The 22,336-nt window shown below is 41.5% G+C and overlaps 1 protein-coding gene across 5 annotated transcripts in view; it reads left to right on the top strand.

Annotated features, from left to right (window-relative positions):
- Positions 1 to 20,863: 20,863 nt before the first annotated feature.
- The window catches only part of ARHGAP21 (Rho GTPase activating protein 21), a 132,904-nt gene continuing 131,431 nt past the window's right edge, over positions 20,864 to 22,336 (top strand). For 2 of the 5 annotated variants that reach the window (XM_045535038.1, XM_045535032.1), the window contains exon 1: positions 20,864 to 20,972. The gene's annotated coding sequence lies outside the window, so the exon portion shown is untranslated. Of the gene's footprint in view, positions 20,973 to 21,406; positions 21,506 to 21,903; positions 22,139 to 22,336 lie in introns of those variants that run through there. The other 3 variants (XM_045535009.1, XM_045535024.1, XM_045535019.1) reach the window with 3 other exon arrangements.

The following is a 22,336-nucleotide window of genomic DNA, read 5'->3' as shown; positions in this document are numbered from 1 at the left end:
CTTTTAAGAACCTTGACATGAGGCAAAGATGGAAAATGGGATGATTACTCTAGAGTAAATATTAATAGTTAATCTTATTTCGTTTTGAAATAGAAGACTTGATATTTACTTTATGTATCAGTTAGCTACTGCTGTATAACAAACTACCCCAAAAATGTAGTGACTTAATACAAAGGGCATTTAGCTCATAGCCTGCAGGACTGATGGGTGGCTTTGCTCATCGGAACCATGCTAGTGGATCTTGGCCGGGCTAGCACATGCATCAGCATAAGCTGCTGGCCAGGCTGGGGATTGGCTTGTCTGGGATGGTTGCATCTGGGACAATTCTCCTCTGCTCTATGGGGTCTCTCAGCTGACAGCGGGCAAGCCTGGACTTGTCTATATGGTGGTGACAGGGTTCCCAGGAAGAGAGTGGAAGCACATAAGCCTTCTTGAGGCCTAAACTCGAACTGGCACACTGTCTCTTCACCTGCACTCTATTGGCAGAACAAGAACCGCCCACAAGGTCAGTCCAGATTCAACAGATGAGGAAACCAACACCAGATCTTGATGGTGAGAACTGCAGAGTCACGTGGCAAAGGACACACACAGAGGGAGGAGTGGCGACTTGGGACCATTTATCATCAGTAGTCACTGGTCCATATTCTACATCACGTCCAGCAGGAAAGGCAGGGCTGGGACCTGCAGCACAGTGAGTTTCTTTGTCAGCTGCTCTGGTTGTTCCTGTCCTGTGACCTGCAAGCATCTATCTCCCTTGTCCATGGACCTCAAGGGTCACACTGAGCGCGGTGTTACAGAGGCTTCACCTTCTAAGAAGACAAACTGAGATTCGAATGCAATACGAACTTTCACATTTTGTGAAATAATTCAACTTCCTGTCATGTCAATTCTGTAACTTCATAATTTTATAAAATTAGTTTATTCAAGTACCAAAGTTTCTTCTGATTCTATATGATCTTATAGATACTACAAATCATCCTCTATGGAATATATCCCTCTAGTTATTCTTAAGATACTCTATTGATTCTTTTTATAGAAATTAAGGAACCATTTATATATTTTTGAGACAGATCAAGAACCATATTTTTTTAAATGTTGTTCATTTCTTCAAACATGATTGTTTATCTTTCACAGAAGCAATTTTCAAATGGTTTTATTCCTTAGAACCAGCTGCCATTAATCTGCCATTGCTTTTAGTGTATTTTGATGCAATGTGATCATATTTGTATCAGTGTATAACTATTTAAAAATATCATTTTAATTATGTTATTTGCAAAATGTCAGCCCTAATGAATTATAACTTTAAAAAGTTTTTATGTACATAAAAATAATGGTATGCTTTCATATCATATTTCAGTTTATACTTCATAGTAATTGTTATGATAGGGACATCTAAGAGGGCTATAGGATTATGGTCTATGCCATCTGAGAGTCACTCAGTACTCTAAATAGCTTACAAAAACAAACATAAGGGCACTTGGCAAAAATTAAGATACATAGATTCCTTCCCAAATGAGTATAACTTAGCAAATTATGCTTTCAGTTCATTTGATATGTAATTGTCGTTGTACCCTAAAGCTGTGATATTATATGACATTTTATATCAAATATTAAATGAAAATTAACATGTATATATTATATCTACATGCTAGCACTTGTGAATATAAATTCAAAAAATCTTGGCCCTGTGTGAGGCTCACGCCTGTAGTCCCAGCTATTAATACTTGGGAGGCTGAGGCAGGAGGATCACTTGAACCCAGGAGTTTGAGGTTGCAGTGAGCTATGATGACACCACTGCACTCCAGCTGGGGTAATAGAGACCCTGTCCGCCTCTCCCTTGCAAAAAAAATCCCAAGAGACATGATAGCCCAAAGATAATATAAGCAGAAAATGTTTGGCAACCTCAGAAAATACCTTCTCTGCTTCCCTGGTGGCTTTTTGTCATGTTTTGTGTAGTGGCTTTCTGCCTGTGAGGAATAAGCAGGAGTCTTCTCTCTGGAGTGTTATAAAACTAAAGACTTCCCTGTTGCCTTTTTCCTGTTGCTTCACTCTTTTCCCTTCATTAACTGAGTCTTAAGTTCCTCCTCCTTCTCATTAAAAAAGCCTATAATTCTTTTAAAATCAGGCAGCAAATAGGTACTTCCAAGATAGCTATGTAAATGTATTAAAGATAGTATGGGTTCAGTGCAATGACAGCCAAGATTTTTCTTTGTTTTCCTTATTATAAACTGGGTCTAACAGCTTGTTGTTAAGAGACACAAAGAAAACATAGCATCTTAAATAAATACAGAATTTGGCACCATCACTTATTGCTATATTCATATAGATCCTGCCGTCCATGTCTGTTTTCTCCTTGTTTAACGGAAGTAGTGAATGTTCTCTATGAACATCTAAACAGCCTGTTTTTTGTGGTGATGCATTAAGACTCTTGAAAAAATTGTGTTTGTAATGCGCAATGTTAATAGTTTTCAAATAATGTAAGTTATAAAATAAATCTCCATCCCACCACCTAGCACTTTGTCCCACTTTTCAGTTTGTTTATAGTTTCCTGCCAATAAATGCCTTTCCACAAATGTTTTTGAATATACACACACATATATAATCTACTTTCCTCATATAAGATAATTCTGCATCTACTCCCACCTTGTATATCAGTGCACATATATCTAATTCATTTTAACAGCCACATAATATTTACTTTAGATATGTGTCATAATTTATTTACCAATCCATGGTTTTAGCCATGGAGCCAAATGTCCATTCCCCATGGAGATAGCTTTGTGCATTTAATCAAACTCAGTTTAGAATTTTGTGTTCTATTTGTTGTAAAATAAATATGAAAAAATGTGAAGATACTTCTTACATAATGTGTAGCTATCTTTTAAGGATTGGACACTGATTGGGAAGTGCTATGAAATGATTGTTATGTTATTAACGGTTTGGTTGTCCCTTTCTTGTCGTTCACAAAAGAAGTTTTTCTATCCTTAAGTTTAAGGGTGTAAGGGCTGGGCGTGGTGGTTCACTCCTGTAATCCTAGCACTCTGGGAAGTCAAGATGGGAGGATCGCTTGAGGTCAGAAGTTTGAGACCAGCCTGAGTAAGAGCAAGACTCTGTCTCTACTAAAAATAGAAAAAATTAGCTGGGCATGGTGGTGTGTGTCTGTAGTCTCAGCTACTCAGGAGGCTGAGGCAGGAGGATCACTTGACCCCAAGAGTTTGAGGTTACAGTGAGCTATGTTTGCACCACTGCACTGCAGCCTGGGTGACAGAGTGAGACTTTGTCTCAAAAAAAAAAAGTTTAAGGGTATATATTATAATTTTAAAGATACATAAATTTAAAAATACTTGAAATATTATCTTACTATGAACTTTAGAAGAATAGTCAATGCTAGTAAACCTTGTTTATATCTTTGGGTTTGAGTTAGAATAATCAGGTTCCAAATGCACTTCCTTTCTGTATAGCCATCTCTTACCAATTTCTGAAAAGGTTAAAGGAACTTAATGTTAGGTAAAGAAATGTGGCTTGTGCATGCTTAGAAATTCAGGGAATCTGAACCAGATCTGTGTATGATTCTGTGAGTTGCAGAAGCACTTGTGGTTTGAGATTGAAAAGGGTTTATCAAGTTTTTGCCAAGCGTGAAGAGACACTCCCCCATACATAGACCGATGACAGCTTGGAATTGGAAGGAAAAACAAAAATCCCACAAGCTACACTGACACACCCAGAAAAGGTTACTTTAAAAAAGCAAAAATAAGTTGGCATCAAAATTATTTTCCAAATATTAAGTATCAGAATGAAGCAAAGCACATTTTAAAATATTGCAAACCTATATTACCAGTTTTATGAAATGCATATGGAGTCTGTATAATAACCAAAAATAATTGCACATGTCATTTGAAGTGCTTTGCATGGATTGGCCCATCAAATCCTCAAAACAAGGTAGGTGTTATCTCCACTTTGAAAATTGGAAAGTGAGGAAAGAGAGGTTGCCCAAGGTTACAAAGCCAGACATCGTTAAGGTAAATAGCATTTGGACCTTGGCCATGTGAGAGCAGAACTTGATCTCTTAACCACCGGTCTATTTTGACCCATCAGAAGAAACAATGTGGTACTTTTCCTTCCTGCTGCTTCTAAATACAGTTGAAAACTTTGGGCATAATATATAAAACCAACATAAGAGCATGTGGAAAGATGTTATACATCAATAGCCACTAGGGAAATGCAAATTAAAACCACCATATCACTACAAACCTATCAGAATGGCTATGATAAAAAATAATGATAACCCCAAATCCTGGCAAGGATGCAGAGAAACTACATCACTCATACATTGCTGTTGGGAATGTAAAATGGTACAATCACTCTGGAAAGCACTTTGGCAGTTTCTTTAAAAACATGTAATTATTGTATGACTCAGCAATTGCACCATTGTGCATTTATCCCAGAGAAATGAAAATTTGTATTCACACATAGATTTGTACACACGGTTTACAGCAGCTTTATTTGTAATAGCCCAAAGCTGGAAGCAACCCACTTGACCTTCAATAGGTGGATGGTTAAACCAACTTTGATACGTCCATGCCATGGACTATTACTCAGCAATAAAAAGGAAAAAAAACCATTGATACATGCAACCACCTGGATGAATCCTCAGAGAATTATGCTGAGTGAAAAAAGAAAAGATTCCAAAAGGTTGCAGACTATATGATTCCATTTATATAACATTTTTGAAATGACAAAAGTCTAGAAACAAAGAACAAATTAATGGTGGCCAAGAGTTAAGAAGGGTTTTGGGGGCAGGAGAGGAGTGGGAATGGCTGAAAAAGAAACAGCAACCTGAGGGATCCTCAAGGTGAGGGACGTGTTGTCTATCATGACTGTGCCCATGTCAATATCCTGGTCATACGATAGTTTTGCAAGATTTTACCATTGAGGAAAACTGGGATTTCTTACAACTGCATGTGACTCTACCATTTCTCCAAAATAAAAGATTTAATTACGAAACAGAGGCCAGGTGCAGTGGCACACACCTGTAGTCCCAGCTACTGGGGAGAATTACTGGAGCCCAAGAGTTTGAGGCTGTAGTGAGCTATGATCACACCTATGAATTGCCACTGCATTACAGCCTGGGCTACATAGCCAGACTCCTCTCCATAAAAAAAAAAAAAAAAAAAGGAGGAAAGAAATAGATAATGTGCCTAAATCCAGAAAACCATACTTATTATGTTCAAGAGTAACAAAAAGGCAAGCTAAGATTTACCACTCTAGTATCTACTATGGGGGTGGGGGTGGGGGTGGGAGTGGGGATGGGGGTGGTGGCAGTGCTTGAAGAAGTTCTTCAAATTGAGGTTAAAAAAATAGGACTTAAGCAAACTAAGAGCACATTAAAAGATATGATATAATCAATAACATAAATAAAACAGCATTATGACTGAATAGTTAATATTATGGTGATGAATAAAATAAATATTGAAAAGCTTTTCTTTAAGAAAAAGAATTACATGGATAATATAATTTAAATCTAATATTCTACAATAGTTTAAGAAAACCTTAGATCTGAAAAATGGGAGACATAAAGGAAGAGATTAGTATATCCATAGTAAAAATAACAATAGTCAAAATAAGAATAAAATATATAACCTCAAAATCACAGGAAGAAAAAGAATGCAAATAATTTGGGTTGATATAGGAGAAAAGACAGGAAAAAAGATAAAGAGGAAATAGTATAAAAGCATTAAAAATGAATAGCATAACAGCAAGAAAACAACCGGCTTAAAAAATAGACAAAGAACCAACACAGAGATTTCTCAAAAGCAGACATACAAATGACCAACAGGTATGTGAAAAAATGCTCAACATCACTAGTCATTAGGGAAATGCAAATTGACACCATAATGAGAAACCACCTGTTGGAATGGCTACTGTGAAAAAGATGAAAGATAATAAGTGTTGGTGAAGATGTTGAGAAAAGGGAACCCTTGTGTGTTGGTGGGAATCTGAATTGGTACAGCCATTATGGAAAATAGATGGAGGTTCCTTAAAAAATTAAAAATAGAACTACCATATGATCAGCAATCCCACTCTGGGTATATATTCAAAGGGAAAGAAATTGGTATGTTTACGATATATCTGCACTTCTGTGTTCACTGTAGCACTATTCACAACAGCCACAATATGGAATCAACCTAAGCATCCATCAGTGGATGAATGGATAAAGAAAACGTGGTATACATACAAAATAAAATTCCATTTAGCCTTTGAAAAAAAGGAAATCCCGTCATTTGCAACAACATTGATGAACCTGGAGAACATAACGATAAGTGAAATAAGCCAGGCACAGAAAGGCAAATACCACATGATCTCACTTACATATGGAAACGAAAAAATACAGAACTCCTAGAAGCAGAGAGTGGAATGGTGGTTACCAGGACTGGCAGGGGGTTGAGGTGGGAGTGAGTCAGAGACTGGGGAGATGTTGGTCAAAGGATACAAAATTTTAGACAACAGGAATAAGTTCAACAGATCTATTACACAACATGGAGACTGTGGGTGATGACAGTGTATTGTATACTTGAAGGTTCTAGGAGGGTGGATTTTGAGTGTTCTCGCTACAGAGAAATGATGAGTGTGGGAGGTAGTTGATATGTTGATTAGTTCGATTTGGCCATGCCACACATATGCCTATATGGAGACATCACGTTGTACACTGTAAATATATATAGTTTTTGTCAACTAAAGTTTTTAAAATGAATAGCATAAAATAAGATGGCAAAAGTAATAGTTCAGCACTCACACTAAGTCACAGTGGATTTTAGAACTCCAGTTAAAAAAGAGAGACTCTTTGGCTGGGCCCAGTGGCTCATGCCTATAATCTCAGCACTCTAGGAGGCCGAGGTGGGAGGATTGCTTGAGGTCAGGAGTTTGAGACCAGCCTGGGCAACATACTGAAACCTTGTCCCTACAAAAAATAAAAAATTAGCCAGGCATGGTGGTATACACTTGTAGTCCCAGCTACTTGGGAAGCTGAGGCAGGAGGATCACTTGACTCCAAGAGTTTGAGGTTACAGTGAGCTATGATTGCATCACTGCACTCCAGCCTGGGTGACAGAGCAAGATCTTGTCGCTAAAACATAAAAAGAGAGAGACCCTCAAATTGGATTGAACACAAAATCAAATCCAATTTTATGTTATGTAAAACAGATACTCCTAAAATAAAATAAAACAAAAAATTCAAAAATAAGGGAATGGAAAGAAATAAACAAAAAGAGAGCAGAAAGAATAATATAATTGTTATACAAGTTGGTGTAAAGGAAACAATTACATGGAATATTTATTTTATATTAATAGTTATCCATGTTTAAGAATAAGTATAAAACTTTATAGCACAAAATACAGAGCAAAACAAAGCCCATTGACAATACTTAAGGCAAAAGGGATAGATACATTTTCAGTCCTGACAAATCCACCAGATTAAAAATAAGCAATAATATAGAAAAACTAATAACTAATGAGCTTAATTTAGCAAATATACAAAAATTTGTTTCCAAAGGATTCCATAGTCACCTCAAATGCATGAACTTCTTTTACAAGTACAAACACAAGTGTTTGTATTGCAGGCCACAAAGAAAATTCCAATAAGAGAATTAATTTGTTTCTGTTTTAATAGTGTTTCAATATTCACTTTAAGTGCCCATTAATTGGATTTATACATTCTTCTCCATGAGACTAAGAAGCTGAACTTTATGTTTTTATTAAGAAAAGCCTTTGGAATATTAGTTTATTTCCTAATATAAAAGTCACAATCCAATCAAATTAAATCTTAGCCTTAGAAATATTTTCTATGGAAATAAGAGAGAAGGAAACAAATCCCTTCAGAGAGATGAACTCCCTCCTATTACCACTCAGAAAATCAAAGCTACTTGGGTAACTTTTCAGTGCGGCTTCACCCCACTTGTTTCATTTTATACAAAACTGGAATAACTTCCTGTTGCCTGGCCAGATGGCTGAAGTGATCTCATGGCAACATCGCCCACACGTGCTTTAATGAAGTCCAAACAGAACAGTTCACATTTCTGGACTAAGTAAGAACTTCTAAATGCCTTCTGCTCTAGAATAAGAGAAAGCAAGATGCAAAACCTTTCACGCTTTTCGAAGTGTCAAGTCTCTGATGGCTTCTGTGATGTCACCATTCCCTTATCCACTGCTTAACCCCTCGAGCAAGTGGTTCCCAGCCCGGGTGGCACAATGGGATCACCTGAAGGGATTAAAACCATCCTGCTGCCTGGGTCCCACTCCCAGAGAGCCTGAACTGATCCGTCCCCACGGTGGGCTGAGCCTCAGGAGTTTTTTAAATTCCCAGAAGATTCGAATGTGCAGGCTGACAAGTCAGGTGCTACTTAACTTGCCATGTTTGTCAACTCAATTCCTAGCTTGATGAATCTGCATTTTCAAAAACATGATTAGACTTCTAAATCAGACTTTGCATCAAGGTTCTAAGTTGCCCCCTGAGTGATAAGACAGCCCAGTTTTAAAGTAGTAAATTGGATTTTACAATTTGGGCTCCCGAGGATAAATTCTAGGTCTCTGATGTGTAGCCAGTTGTCACTGGGCAGAAGCACAAATCCACGTGGGGTGTGCTGCTCTAGCCGAGCAGGAGCATCCACACCTCAATCCAGTGTTGCCGTAGCTACCCACCATGGGTCTCCCTGTTGCAGACCACCTTTATCTCCTGGTTAAAAATGGCCTCCAAGTGAGAAAGAAATATTGATGAAAATGAAAAGAGCAGTTACCTTGTTTTATGAAGATAGACCTCAAAAACATTCCATTGTAAAGCATTTCCATGTTTATGGAACTCATGGATTTACCCTCTTTCCCTGGAGAGCTCACATTCTCCATGCCTTTCAAGAGTCAGTCCCCTTTCTATAGTATATGTGGGCAAAAAGAAATCGCAAGTTAATCTCATGTTTGTTCCCAAATCACACAACCACGTAGCTGTGTCTCTTGTTCCCTTCCAGGGACCTGCTAGCTTTTGTGTTAAGCCTCTATTCATTTTGCAGCTGGTTGCTGCAGAAAACCTTGTACTTCCTTGATACAAAATTTTCCTGCCATGCTGGGCAGAGAAGTAGTTTAGGGAAAGGCAAACTTCCATTTATTGCCCCATCCTTTGGTTTTCCAGAGTACCTCACCTGAGCATATGAGATTTACTGAGATCCACTTCTTATTTCTGCAGAAAGACCTTTCTTCTCCAATTCTTTATACAACTGGAAAAATCTTTCCCTCCCTCTGAGATAACTTCCTTCCCTAACCAGGGCAATCCATAGCATCCCAAACTCTACTAGTACATTTCCCAGAATGAAGTTGCAGCATGCATCCACTTAACTTACTCGCATTCAACTACTAGACACCCCTCCTTTAAAAAATAGAGAGCAATGACAATTTGTGTAGTTCAGATGACACTGCCTACCTTCTTCAAAAGCTTTCAACCAACAGTGCAAATGAGATGGGACACGTGAATCTGCATGTCTTTCATTGGTGGCATTTCCCCAAGCTTCTCGTCTCTCTGTGCTAAGAGTAATTCTGCTATTATTAATAGATGGATGCATTTTTCATACCACATGATCCCTAGACATGTGCAACCACTTCACGGACCATTCAATGGAAAAAACAATGACATCCTCCAGGGGCTTACTGGGTGACAATGGATCCACCTCCACTTCCTAAAGGATTTTCTAGAGTAACGTTGATATAATATGCAATTTTCTCTTTGGAAGTGCTGACTTTAGACCACAGGTCAGCAAATGTTTTCTGCAAAAAGCTAGATGGTAAATATTTTAGGTTTCATGCGTTCTATGGTCTGAATCCCGATTACTCAACTCTGCCACAGTAACATAAAAGCAGCTACAGACATAAAAGCAGTTATGTACAAACTCAAAACCAGACAAAAGTAGAAGTAAAAGAAAAAGAAAGGGGGGGGGGAGAAAAAGGAGTTATGTTTACACATAAACAAATGGGCATGGCTGTGTTCCAATAAAACTTTATTTATAAAAATAAGCAGTGGGCCAGATTTGGCCCTACCTTGCTAATTCCAGCTTTACACAATACCTCACGTAAGAGGCCACTTAAAGGTCTCAGCGGAATCATCCAGGTGAGCTTTGACAGGCAGAACTGTTCAGGGTTGGTTTTGGCATCTGCTTATCAAAGTAAGGTAAAAGTCCTCCTTTTCCCTGAGGCTAGGAATCCTTGTGAGTAACGCTTGAGAAACGTGCTCAGACACACCCACTACACAGATTCACCCACTTACGTCCCCTCACACACGTTCACATTCCTGTCCCAAGGACAGACAATCCTCAGAGACAGATAACAGTGTGCATCCATATTAAGAGAAAAGACCAGTTTCTTAGAAGCAACAAAATCTGCACAGCTGTGCCTGCTCAGGGTAGAAAGCACATTCTACATGACGACTCTGGGCCTACGCACAATTAAGACAAGAGAATGAGGAAGTGGAAGACAAGGTCCCTCATAACGCCTTTAGGACAAACTGGCTGAGATGTTGAAATTATAGTTTTTCTTTACCATATACAAGACCATGTCCCCCTCTGATTATCTCTGGAGGCAGAGGAGGAATTGTAGAAACATTTATTCTCCCATTCTCATCTCCATTCGCAGTGAGCCCCTAAAGTTCTTAGGAGCTCGGGGATACGGTTCCTTCAGTTACATCTGTGAATCTGGCAGTTGGTTAAGCTATTTGTAGGTATTTCTTGGGAATGCCAAGGGCATACTGTATTGATCTTATATGAGAACAAGGAGGTGCCTTATCTAAATATGCTAAAAATATAGCTCCTTTCTCAGCCATACATCTGCCTTTTCTACTGACTTGTATTGCCTACATAAAACTGACTTTATCCTCTCACCTACAGAAGAACAGGTTACTTATACTTTCTAGAAAGGGATAGTTTTATACTTCTCTGCTTGTATACAGAAGGGACAATTTTTCTTGGTTGACACCCAGGGGTAGAATTTTTCTGTAGAAGGATATGGGCATCCTCAACTTTCCTAGCTACTATCTTTAAAAATGTGCTTTCCAAAGTGATTATTCATTCACTTTTCAACACACATTTTATTGGGTATCTGGCCTATGCCAGGATCTGTTCCAGGCACTTGGGATACAGCAATAAATAAAAAAGGCCTGTCTCCTGCTCTTCTGAGGTTTGCATTCTAGTCTGGGAAGATAGGCAATAAATAAAAATATAAAACACCAGGTGGCATAAGTTCTTTGAAAAATAAATGTGTAAGAGGTAGATAGAGAGCTATTGGGGTGGGTGGATATAGTGCTATTTAAGTAGGGTCGTCAGGGAAGACCTGTTTAATACAGTGACATTTGAGCAAAGGCCTGAATGAAATGAGGAGGAGACCTGAGTAGATATCTGGGGAGAAGCACATTCTAATCTGGGCAGTGGCAGGTGCAAGCCATAGGTGCTGCAGGTGTGTTGCGGGCAAACTGGGTGTTTGATGAACAACAAGCAGATTGGCGTAGCCTGGACGTGGATCAAATAGGGCCAGTGTAAACCACTGTAAGGATTTTGGCTTCTTATCTGAGTGAAATGGGAAGCCAATAGAGTGTTTTAAGCAAAGAAGTGACATAATCTGATTTAGGTTCCAAAAGGCTGACCCTGGCTCCTGTGTTGAGAGTAGACTCTAGGAAAGACAAGAAGCTGGAAGACTAAAGGTTGTCACCATAATCCAGATGATAGATGACTTGGCTTGGACTTGGGTGATAGCAGTGGAGGTGATCAGGTTCTGGCTATAATGTCATGTTGGAGGTGACAGAGTTTACTGATGTGGGCGTGGGGGTGCAAGAGAAAGCAGGATCAAGGCTGCCTTGAAGTTTTTGGTCTCCAGCAATAGGATGAACGGAATTGCCACTTAATGTGGGAAGAGCAGATTAGGGCATCTTAAATTTGAGACCCCTATTGGATATCGAGGTGGAGCTACTAGACATTTCAGATTTTGCAGACAATCCAGGGTTTGGGGCCTGAGCAACTTGCATTGCCATTTGCTGGTGTAATGAATTTATACGTCCTATCTGGAGTGTTAAGAGCTTCTGTTTTCATCAACACTTCAACTCTCAATGTTATCAGACTTATTTTTGCCCATCTGATGGGTTTGAAATGGTCTCATTATCATTTTAATTTGCACTCTCCTGATTCCAGTGATACTGAGAATTTTTTTATTCTGCGTAGTAGCAACATGTATTTTCTTTTCCATGAATTGCTATTTATCTTCTCTATTTTATCGGTTTATAGGGGCTCTTCATAAACTCTAGATGGGGTTGTATCAGTTGCATGTATCTTGTGACAGTCTGCAGCTTATCTTTGTTTCTAATTATTTAGTCACTCAACCATTATTTAAGGCAGCCTGAGTAACAATAGAATATTACTTCCATAACCCCCTTGAGCTAATGAAAAAATTAGAGCAATCAACACTGTTCCCACCTCTCCTACCCCTTCCACCTCTCAATTTGTATTCTTGTTTTTATTCTAGTATTAAAATAGTTATAGTATGATTACTTTTCACTGTAGTTCTTTTCTTTCAAGATTTATAACATTTACAGTCTATGTTACAACAGAGTTGTTTCAGTTTCACTATTGGTCCTTTTATATTTATTCATAGTTTGAACCATCTCTTTGATTCTACTATCATATCACATCATTGTTTTGCAGAAAGGTGATATATTTCCTGAATCTTCACATATTTGAGAATGTCTTTCAGCTGCTTAAAAAAACATTCTTTTTACGAGACAGGGTCTTGCTCTGTTACCTAGGCTAGGGTGCAGTGGCACAAATCATAGCTAACTGCAGCCTTGAACTCCTGGGCTCAAGTGATCCTCTCACCTCAGCCTCCTGAGTAGCTGGGACTACAGGTACGTGCCACCACACCTGACTAATTTTTTAAATTTTTTGTAGAGACAGGGGCGGGGACAGGGTGTGTCTCACTATGTTGCCTAGGCTGGTCTTGAACTGCTGGCCTCAAGCGATCCTCTTGCCTCAGGCTCCCAAAGTGCTGGGATTACAGGTGTGAGCCACCATGCCCAGCCTAAACTGCTTTTCAGCTGTTTTTAAATGTGTAACAACTACATGATTTGATCTTTAAGTTATATTTTTTTTAAAAAAATTCTTTTAATATCAATTAATGCTGAGAAGAATTCTGAGGTCAGTAATGATTTTCTTTTGGGTCGGGGGTCAGAAAATTTTTTTTGTAAAGAACCAGATAGAAAATATTTTAGACTTTGCAGGCCTTACAGTCTGTCGCGATTACTCAGTTCTGCTGTTACAGTGCTAAAGTAGCGATAGACAACGTATAAATGAATGAGTGTGACTGTCTTTCCATAAAACTTTATTTATAAAAACCAGAGGCAGACTGGATTTGGTCTGTGTGTCATATTTTGCCAACCCCTGCTTTAGGTAATTTACTTTGATTTGCTTGTAGGATTCCTTTTCTTATACCCCAAATTTAGTAACTTCCCCCAAGTAATTATTCTCTTTCAATAATTCCTAAAACACAGTAAGTCCTTTTAATCCTTGGAATTGCAAGAAAGTTTTCACATATCATTTAGGACCAAAAAGATCTTAAAAATACAATGGTATTTATGTAAAAAGTGACTACAAAGAAAGTAATGTGTTTTTCAGGGGACAATCTAAAAGTGGACAATTCAGGTTGTTAGAATGCCTCTTCCTCAGGTGGCTTCTCTTTCTGGGTCAAAGGCAGATGCCCAGTTCTATCTCCAGTAGGGTTCTCAGATAAAATATGACAGCCAGCTCAATTTAAATTTCAGATAAAGGACAATTTTTTTAGTATAAAAATGTCTAAGGCAAGAATCAACAATTTTTTAGTGTGTGTCACATGCAATAATTGAGACACACTTATGCTAAAAATGTATTTGTTGCTTATCTGAAATTTGAATTGAGCTGAATGCTCCTTGTTTTTATTTGCTAAACCTGGCAACCCTATCTCCAGCCCCCTGTGAAGGAGGGGAAGGGTAATCCTCTTAAGGGAAGACCTCCAAAGCCACACAGGATCATCCCGCCCACATTCATAGCCTAGAATGTAGTCATATGGCCACGCCTAGACACACCTAGATAGAAGGAAGGCTGTGAAGTAAAGACTAACTTGTTAACAATGTGCCCAGCTAAAATGCTATTATAATGGAAGAAGGAGAGAACAGATACTGGGGGACATTTAGCATCCTTCCACATTATATCTTCAAAAAATTTTTTTAGTTTCATTAGTTCTAAACTGTCAGAGACATCAATTCTGTCTCATTTTTTATATTCAGGGACACAATGGAAGAGACATCAATTTCTCTAAATCAAATTTCTGTTATTTGTCCTCCATATTTTTCATCTCCTGTCTAAAAAACCATCCTACATCTCACTATTTCCTGCTGGATATTTCTTATTTCTTCTTACTTCTAATTCATTCATTAATTCTGCAATAGTATGATTTTTTCCTGCTCAATATCTTCTCTTAGCTCTTTTAACTTCATGATATTTAATTCATTCTCTTGTGATTTCCCTTTTGATATATTTTATTTTCTTCAGGGTATGAAACCTTTGTCTCTATTTTTCTTCTGTTCACTGGTGTTAGTCTTCTTCCATAATACATAATTTCTCTTTCTTTAGAATAATATCCTCCTTTCTTTCTTTGTTTCTGAGACAGAATTTCATTCTATCGCCCTGGCTAGAGTGCAGTGGCATCATCACAGCTCACTGCAATCTCAAACTCCTGGGCTCGAGTGATTCTCCTGCCTCAGCCTCTCGAGTAGGTGGGACTACAAACATGTGCCACCACACCCAACTAATTCTTTTTCTGATTTTGGTAAAGATGGGGTCTCACTCTTGCTCAGGCTGGTCTCGAACTCCTGATCTCGAATGATACTCCCGCCTCAGCCTCCCAAAGTGCTATGATTACAGGCATGAGCCACCACACCTGGCTGTTCCTTTATTTTGTCTCCCCACTGCCCACAATTTAAAAGGCTTACATCAGTCTTTTTATTTCCTTTCCATTTATCTTTGATCAAATTTGCTATCTAAATTTTCTATTTATATTAAAATAAAAAAGGGCAGATGAATTATCTTTGAGTGCCTCTGACTTCTTGTTGGAGTCAACCAATGAGAAGCCACAGAAGGAAGCTGGAAGAAGGCATGAGAATGGATTCATAAACTGTGGTATGAGATTGGGCCCTTTCTTAGTTTCAGTGTTTATTTTTTCCTTTTATGTTGCAAGTTTAAAAAATTAAAATATAATTGAAAAAATCTTTTAGGAGAAAAGTTATGTAAGCCTGCATCTAGCCTACTATCTATCCCAGATGTGAATTGCCACATATTACCCTGCAATCTTTTCCTATCTGAAGGAAGAACCCTTGGTTAGTTGACTTTTGGATTAGCAAGGAATGCAGACAATTATAGGAAAAGAGGAATGGAATCTACAGTGCTAGGGAATATTAAACAATACCCAGAGTTTCTTGAACCCAGAAATAGAGAGGGCTTTAGGTGTCTTTCTCACTTTTGTCCAATGAAGATGAAAAGGAAAGCTAGGACTTTTTATTTATTGTGGTGAAAAAGTTTGGTCACTCTGGATTAGGTTTTTAATATTAAAAATAAACAGCTAGCACAGTTTTCTAGTTAGAATGGTTGGAATTTAGCAATTCTATTCCAAAATGATAAAAACATAATTCATTTCCCTAGTTGGTAATATGGGTTTCTCCAGATTGCATAGTATTTTCACAGGATGTTCTAGCTCATATTTAGTTGGGTGGGAGGAAACATTTTAAAAAACTGTCTCCTACTTTTAAGAAAAATTGGAATACTTATAAATGAAAGTCACGATTCTTAGGATAAAATAAAAACTTGTGCATGGATTTTTTCTTCATATTTTTTCTTAAAATTTAGAAATAAACTCTTAAAATGCTGATGTCTATGACTACCATGCCACTAAATTTTAATTTTGGAGATTCTGATGCTGAAAAATAATCTGAATCCAAAAGAAAATGTTTGATACATGATTATGAATAAACTCTGGGCTGAAATTTTATAATTCCTACCAAAATATAAGTGATATTAATTTTTAGGATGGTATCATGGCCAAAGAATAGACCAGTCACCAGAGGTAATGTTAACCACGGAGATAAAATGTGGCATTTCTGGAAGCTGAGCTCCACACCAAGTGTTCTCTTTGTAGATGCTTCTCTCCATTCTATGCATATTCACATAGGCACATACACGTATCTTCTTGTGAGTTGATCAGCCAGGAATTTATTGAGGTATAAATATTTATCAGTAATCATGATACAATCATCATTTATTTCTTGAATAGTTTTGTAGTAATTTCTATGTGTAAAAGATGTGGTAGCTATTATGAGCATCTCAAAAGAAGTAAAAGCCCCAGGAATCTACCCTAAAGTTCATAATCTAGATATAAAAAGGGGGATATTCTTCATTTAAATAATAACATTGTTTACGATCAAGTAACTGAGTAATGGCAAAAAAATAAACAAAAACCCAAAAATAAACACTAGTAGTCTAGTCTAGAGGAGAAAATAATCATAATAAACTGAGGGCAGAGAAATTATTCAAGAATATTTATTATGTATGGCACTTTGCTAGGCCCGGTATTTAATGAATTAAGTAATGTTAGTACCTTCCAGTTCAGAAATTGACAATTGAAGATAGATAGTAATCATGGGGACAGAAATAAGGAGTTATATATTTAGCAAATGCAGAACATTAAATTAGTAAATCATTTACATTATTTGTTTACAAGAGGTAACAAGTGAAGAAGAATCCTAGAAATTGTTGTGGGGACTAATTCCCTTCTCTTGATTTATAATAGTTAAATGGCTTGCAAGTGAGGTGGGATTTCTGTAGCCATTCAATTCAGCATGAAAGTCTTTTTTTACAAAGAATTTCTAGTAGATAATGTGTCTTTTTGGTATTTTATGAATAAGAAATAAAGTCCATAGCATTTCCCCAAACTTCCTCCCCCCAAAAAAAACAAAACAACTTACACCTCTGAGGGTCATTGGTCTTAACTGCCTCAGACACATAGTTTTGCAAATGCTTCAACCCAAATTACAAATTTCACTTGTGCAATTTCACTGGCAAACACTTGTGCCTATGAGAATTGCCAGCTTCTATATTCAGAATAGAAATCATTCATAGATTATTACAGAATGACCTTACACCAGGGGCGGGGATACTTTGGTTCTATTTCTGGCTTTGACATTTTCCCTTAATAATAGTTCAGTAAAACAATATTTTATTATGCCATTAACAAAGCCAAAATTTACCTTTCAAAGGTACAGTTCCCATCTTTAAAAATGTCTTGCCTACATTGCGAGACTTAGAGTACAAGGTAATCTTATAGTTGTTATTAATATAGCTATGGTAATTTCTAAGGCTACTTCAAAGGATACTTTTAAGAAGTTAAATTATAAGAAATCCATACACTTATTAGCTATACTCTAAGGAGGAAAATATCAGCCTTTCAAAGCTAGAAGTACTGTTAGCTCTTGCTTATCCATGTTTGGGAAAAAGAAAACTGTCATATCAACCATGAAACCTGCAGTGAGTTCCAATCTTCATTCAGTTACAGTGACCCCAAAACCTATTGTTTCACCAAATCTCTCACTGGAGCTGTTAACATGTAGCCACATGATTTAAGTGTGGGTCCTTTTCCTTTCTCTTGCCCTCCCTCTGGTGGAGGTGTTAATGAGTGAAATGCCCAAGATGGGCAGCTAAAGAGAACTCCACGGCTTGCATGTTCCCCAATTACACCATTAGCCTTTGGAGTGGAGAATGGCTGGCTGAGGGCTTCCACTTTCCAGGTGCCTAGAGGGCGCCACACCCACCTTGGTCTACTCAGAATGCATGGAAAGGAGAGCACACACATTTCCTAAAATATTATTGTTCATGGCTTCAGAAAAGAATACACCTAATTTTTAGCTGGGTTAATATGTTCCTAATCAGTATCCATAAAATTTTATAAAGAGTAGGGTTCCTGTTGGGGAAATAGGACAAACTCCTGCTTTATGATAATATTTTAATCGAAATAATGTTTTTACATTTTTAAGGCTTCTTGACATCTATTATCTCATGTGATGCTCTCAACAGCCCGAGACAATAGGGAAGGTGCTGTCATACTCAGAGGCCCCAGTAGAGGATCAGGACCCAGATTTTTCAAACCTTAATTCCGTGCTCTTTTTGCTTCTAGGTAGCCTAAAAAACTTCAGATATCTATGACAGTAATTTATCACAATGGTTTTTAAAACATTCCCAAATTTTAGAATATCCTAATCATCCTTGGCCCAAAGGTAGAATTAAGTTGGTATTTACAGACCACAATAATTAGCACACAGTAAGTTAAGTGTTAATTGTTAATATTGTTGTTATTATTAAAAACCCATCTTAGAGGCAGTATAATGTTGTGGATAGAAGAATGGACTCTGGAGCCAGACCCCTGGGCTTGAATCCTGGCTCCATCACGTACCCATCTCATTAAGTCGTGTGCAGAGCTCTTAGAGGAATACTTAGTAGCAGGCAGTTGCTTGATAGCCCTAGTACTTAAAAACATAAGTAGTAATTTGCCCCAATTTACAGGGTAAATAATGGAGCTTGATTGTAATCTTGATCCTTACATTTTATTACCTCTTATAGAAATGTTGCCTCTCTAGGTTATGTTATTTTCCCATAATTCCTAAAATATGTTTTACTTTCTTTTCATGTCTTCTTTCAATGCCAATATTTTACTCTTTTACCAAACTGAAAACTTTTTTCCAAAATTAACGTTTATGAAAATTTCTAGTACAAAACATTTAACCCCAAATGTCCTCAGTTGTTAGGTACTCAGTTTATGCCAGGCATGCACATTTGCATTTGTAAGGAGCTGCTTTGTGCTTTAAACCGTTTTTTCTTTCTGGACATATTCTATTCTATGAGCCCACTAGCGGTAAGCTACTTGGAACTCTACATTTCTGTTCGCTTCTTGTTAATTACTCAACAGTATCCAGAAGTGGATACTGCTATCGCCCAGTGGGCTATTCAATAAATTACCAATTGACTGGCAGGCCCTCCCTGTATTTTGTTCATTTTATTCTATTCTTTTCTTGGTTATTGGCTGACTAGTTTGGTCAGGGGTTGTCATGAATATGCAAATGTCATGACCACATAAAAATGATCTAGTCAATGTCTTTCCACTAATTGAGGCTGAGGATTTAGTTGTCCATTGGCACCTTCCACCCTAAGGAAAATCTAAAAACTCAGGGACAGGTACTGAAGCCCCAGGGAGTGTTTTTTGTTTCCCCCCCTTATCAAGGAACAGGACCCTAGGCGGTGGGCGGGAAGCGGAGGAGAGGGGTGTCTCTAAGTCTTCATAGGTAGTGTAGTGAGAAAGAAGGAAAAGGTAGGCAGATCCCACAGCTTCTTGGTTTTGTTTCTCTTTTTTTTCCTCAGGATGGTGGTGGCAGCTGATCAGACACAATAGCTGGCAGCTCCCCGCCGAAGTGAGGATAAAAATGACCCTCAACAGCACCAGCAGGAGGTCTGGGAAAGGGGGGAGGGGTGTGCATGGGAGGGGACTAGGATGAGGGTGACAAGGTGACAAACACCGAAGCCGCCGGCGAGCTCCACTCTGCTTCAGCTCCACAGGGCTTGGAGCTGGGAAGCCACCTCCCCGGAGCGGGGGCGGGGTGGGAAGGGGCGGCGGCCTTCCTCCAGGGGGCGGGGCAAAGGGTGGAGGGAAGCCTGAGTCAGCAGCCCCTGATTGGCTTGCGTCCTCCCGTCGCGTCTTCCGATTAGGCGATTTGCAGCGGGAGATGTTGTGAGGCACGGCGGGGCGGGGCGAGCCGCCGGGGTCTATGACAAGGCCCCGGAGCCGGGCGGGGAGGGGCGGCGGTCGTGCACCGGGCCTGGAGCCGCCGTGACCTGGAGCGTGAGGAGAAGCGCAGCCGCCTCTCCTCAACTCCGCTAGTCGCGCCGAGTTCGCTCAGCTGCTCTGCAGATTTAAAAAAAGAGAACAGGATTGAATGAACAACGCTTCGCTAATTCCCCCGCTCCCGCCACGGGAAGATATTTTGCTGTGGGGCGTGAGAGGACAGTCCCTTATCTGGAAGTCCCAAGTCTCGCCGCAGCTTCGTGTCCTCCCCGCCGCAAAAAAAAAAAAAAAAAAAAAGTGGGGGGCACAGTTCACCAAGCCATGTCCCCCGCAGTCTGGGACCTTTGATCCCCCGATCCTGCAGATCTCGCACACGGTCGTGTCCCCTCTCGGGCCCTGACGCCGAACGCCCTGTCTCCTCCCCGGGAGAGCCCTTCCTGGCCGCTCCCGCGCGGCGCTCGGTGGGATGTGCCCGGTTTTGGGGTGCCGGGGCCGAGGGCTTGGAGGTCCCGAGACGCACTGGGAGGGGGTTGGCGAGGACCCCCCCCCACCCCGCCCCCGGCTAATCCCCCTTCTCCAGTGTCGGTTCCCGGGACCGTATTATTCAAGACAGAAAATATTCAGCCCCAGAGCCTCCCCTGGGGAGGGAGGGGAAGGAGGTGGAGTGGGAGGAGGTGGATCCAGGGAGGAAGAAGCGAGAAATCCGCCCCCGGGAAACAGCTCCGCGCGGCAGCGGAGCGAGGCGCTTCTGTCACTTGGCGATCGCGGGCGCCGGAGCGGGGCCCCGGCCCGGCCCGGCGAGGCGAGGGGAGAGTCCGGCGGCCGCCGCCCCGCCCCACGCCCTCCTGCGGCGGCCGAGAGCCCGGGGCCGGCCGGGGCAGGTCGCGGCGGTGCCTGGGAGCGGCCGGCCGGGGGCAGCGGCCTCGGAGCGCGGCGGCGGGCAGCGCCGGAGCGTCCTCCCACTGGGTCCGGTTGGCGCGGGCGGGCGGGGTGTGCTGTCCCGGAGCCGCCAGCCCCGTGTGGATCCACTCTCCCCGCTTCCTCCGGTGCGTGTCTGTTTTATTTTCCGCCTTAGCCTGGCGGGCGCCGCGCTCGCGGGCCGCAGAGAGCCGGACTCGCGGCGGGCTTCCTCGCTTCCCGCCACCTCAGGCCACCCCGCGCGGCGCTGGCGCGGGGCCGGAGGGAGCCCACGGCGGGCGCCCGGCGGGAGCGGAGGGGCCGCGCCCGCGTGTGCGGAGTGAGGAAGGGCGGGCGGGAGGAGGGAAGGGCACAAAGGCCGGCGGCGGGCGCCGGGGTCCGGCCGGCCGTGGAGGAGGGGCGCCTCGGGCCGCTCATGAATATTAACCGAGCCTGCGGCCTAGCGCGTCCCGGCCGGGCCCTGCGCCCGGCCCGCGTCCCCGCTCCTGCTCGCAGCGGCGCCCGGCAGCTCGGCGTGAGCGCGCGGGAAGGGTGAGCCCCCGGGTTTTGTCTCTCCCCGAAAGGTCCCCTGCACCTTTCTAGAGGACATATTTGGGCCACTCTCCCCCGTAGCTCGAGGTCCCCGACCCGCCTCAGGAAGGGGCGGGGGAAATAGTGGTAGGTGGGTGGTGGTTTTCTTTTTCCTTTTTTTTTTTTTTTTTTCCCCTAGGTGGCCACAGGGAAAGGGAAACAGCGCCGAGTCGTAGTTGAGGGGAGCAGCCCGAAATAAAAGTTGCCGGAGCTGCGGCTTCATTTATGTAGCCCGGGAAGAATGCCCCGGAGCGGGAGCGGTGCCCGCGTCCCACCCGCGGCCGCGCACGCCTCCCCGCCCGGCCCGGCGGTCCCCACCCAGCCCCGCCGCGGGCCAAGGAAAACAGCCGCCGCCTCCTCCGGGACGCCGGCCGGGCGCAGGGGCCGTGGCGCGGGCGCCCCGAGTCACCCGGCCGCCGGGGCAGCCCGCCTGGAGACGCTGCGAAGCCCACGCCGGCCCCGGCCGAGGCTGGCTTTGTGTTTGCTTTTTGGGGGGATGAAGGAGGTTGAGGAGGGGGCTTGGAAAAGTATGATCCCGTTTTAGCCCTGTGGGGGAGAGTATTTCCCCTCGGTGGACGTGTCTGGGGATGCAGAGGAGCGTTCACACTCCCTCTGCTCTGCCTGGGAAAGCCGGGCACCGAAATGCACTTGAACGGGGAATGTTTTTTCTTGCAGGCTGCACAACAGCCGGGCGTGTTGGACGCAACCACCGGGCACTGTTGAGGTCTCTCATTCTTTTTCCTTATTTTATTTATTTTATTATTATTACTATTTTTTTGTGCGGGAGGATTATTCCATCTTTCATTTGTGTGTTTCATCGGCACGGACCGAATAATCCTTCCGAGTGCTGGAAACGCGAACTTGGCGTAGGCTCGTAGGCAAGGCTGTGATGGGCGCCCGGAGAAAGTTCACGTCCTTTAAC

Source organism: Lemur catta, chromosome 1, assembly GCF_020740605.2.
Source record: "Lemur catta isolate mLemCat1 chromosome 1, mLemCat1.pri, whole genome shotgun sequence".
Classification (NCBI taxonomy): domain Eukaryota; kingdom Metazoa; phylum Chordata; class Mammalia; order Primates; family Lemuridae; genus Lemur; species Lemur catta.
The sequence above is the reverse complement of the archived record's forward strand: the minus strand, read 5'-3'. Positions and strand labels throughout refer to the sequence as shown.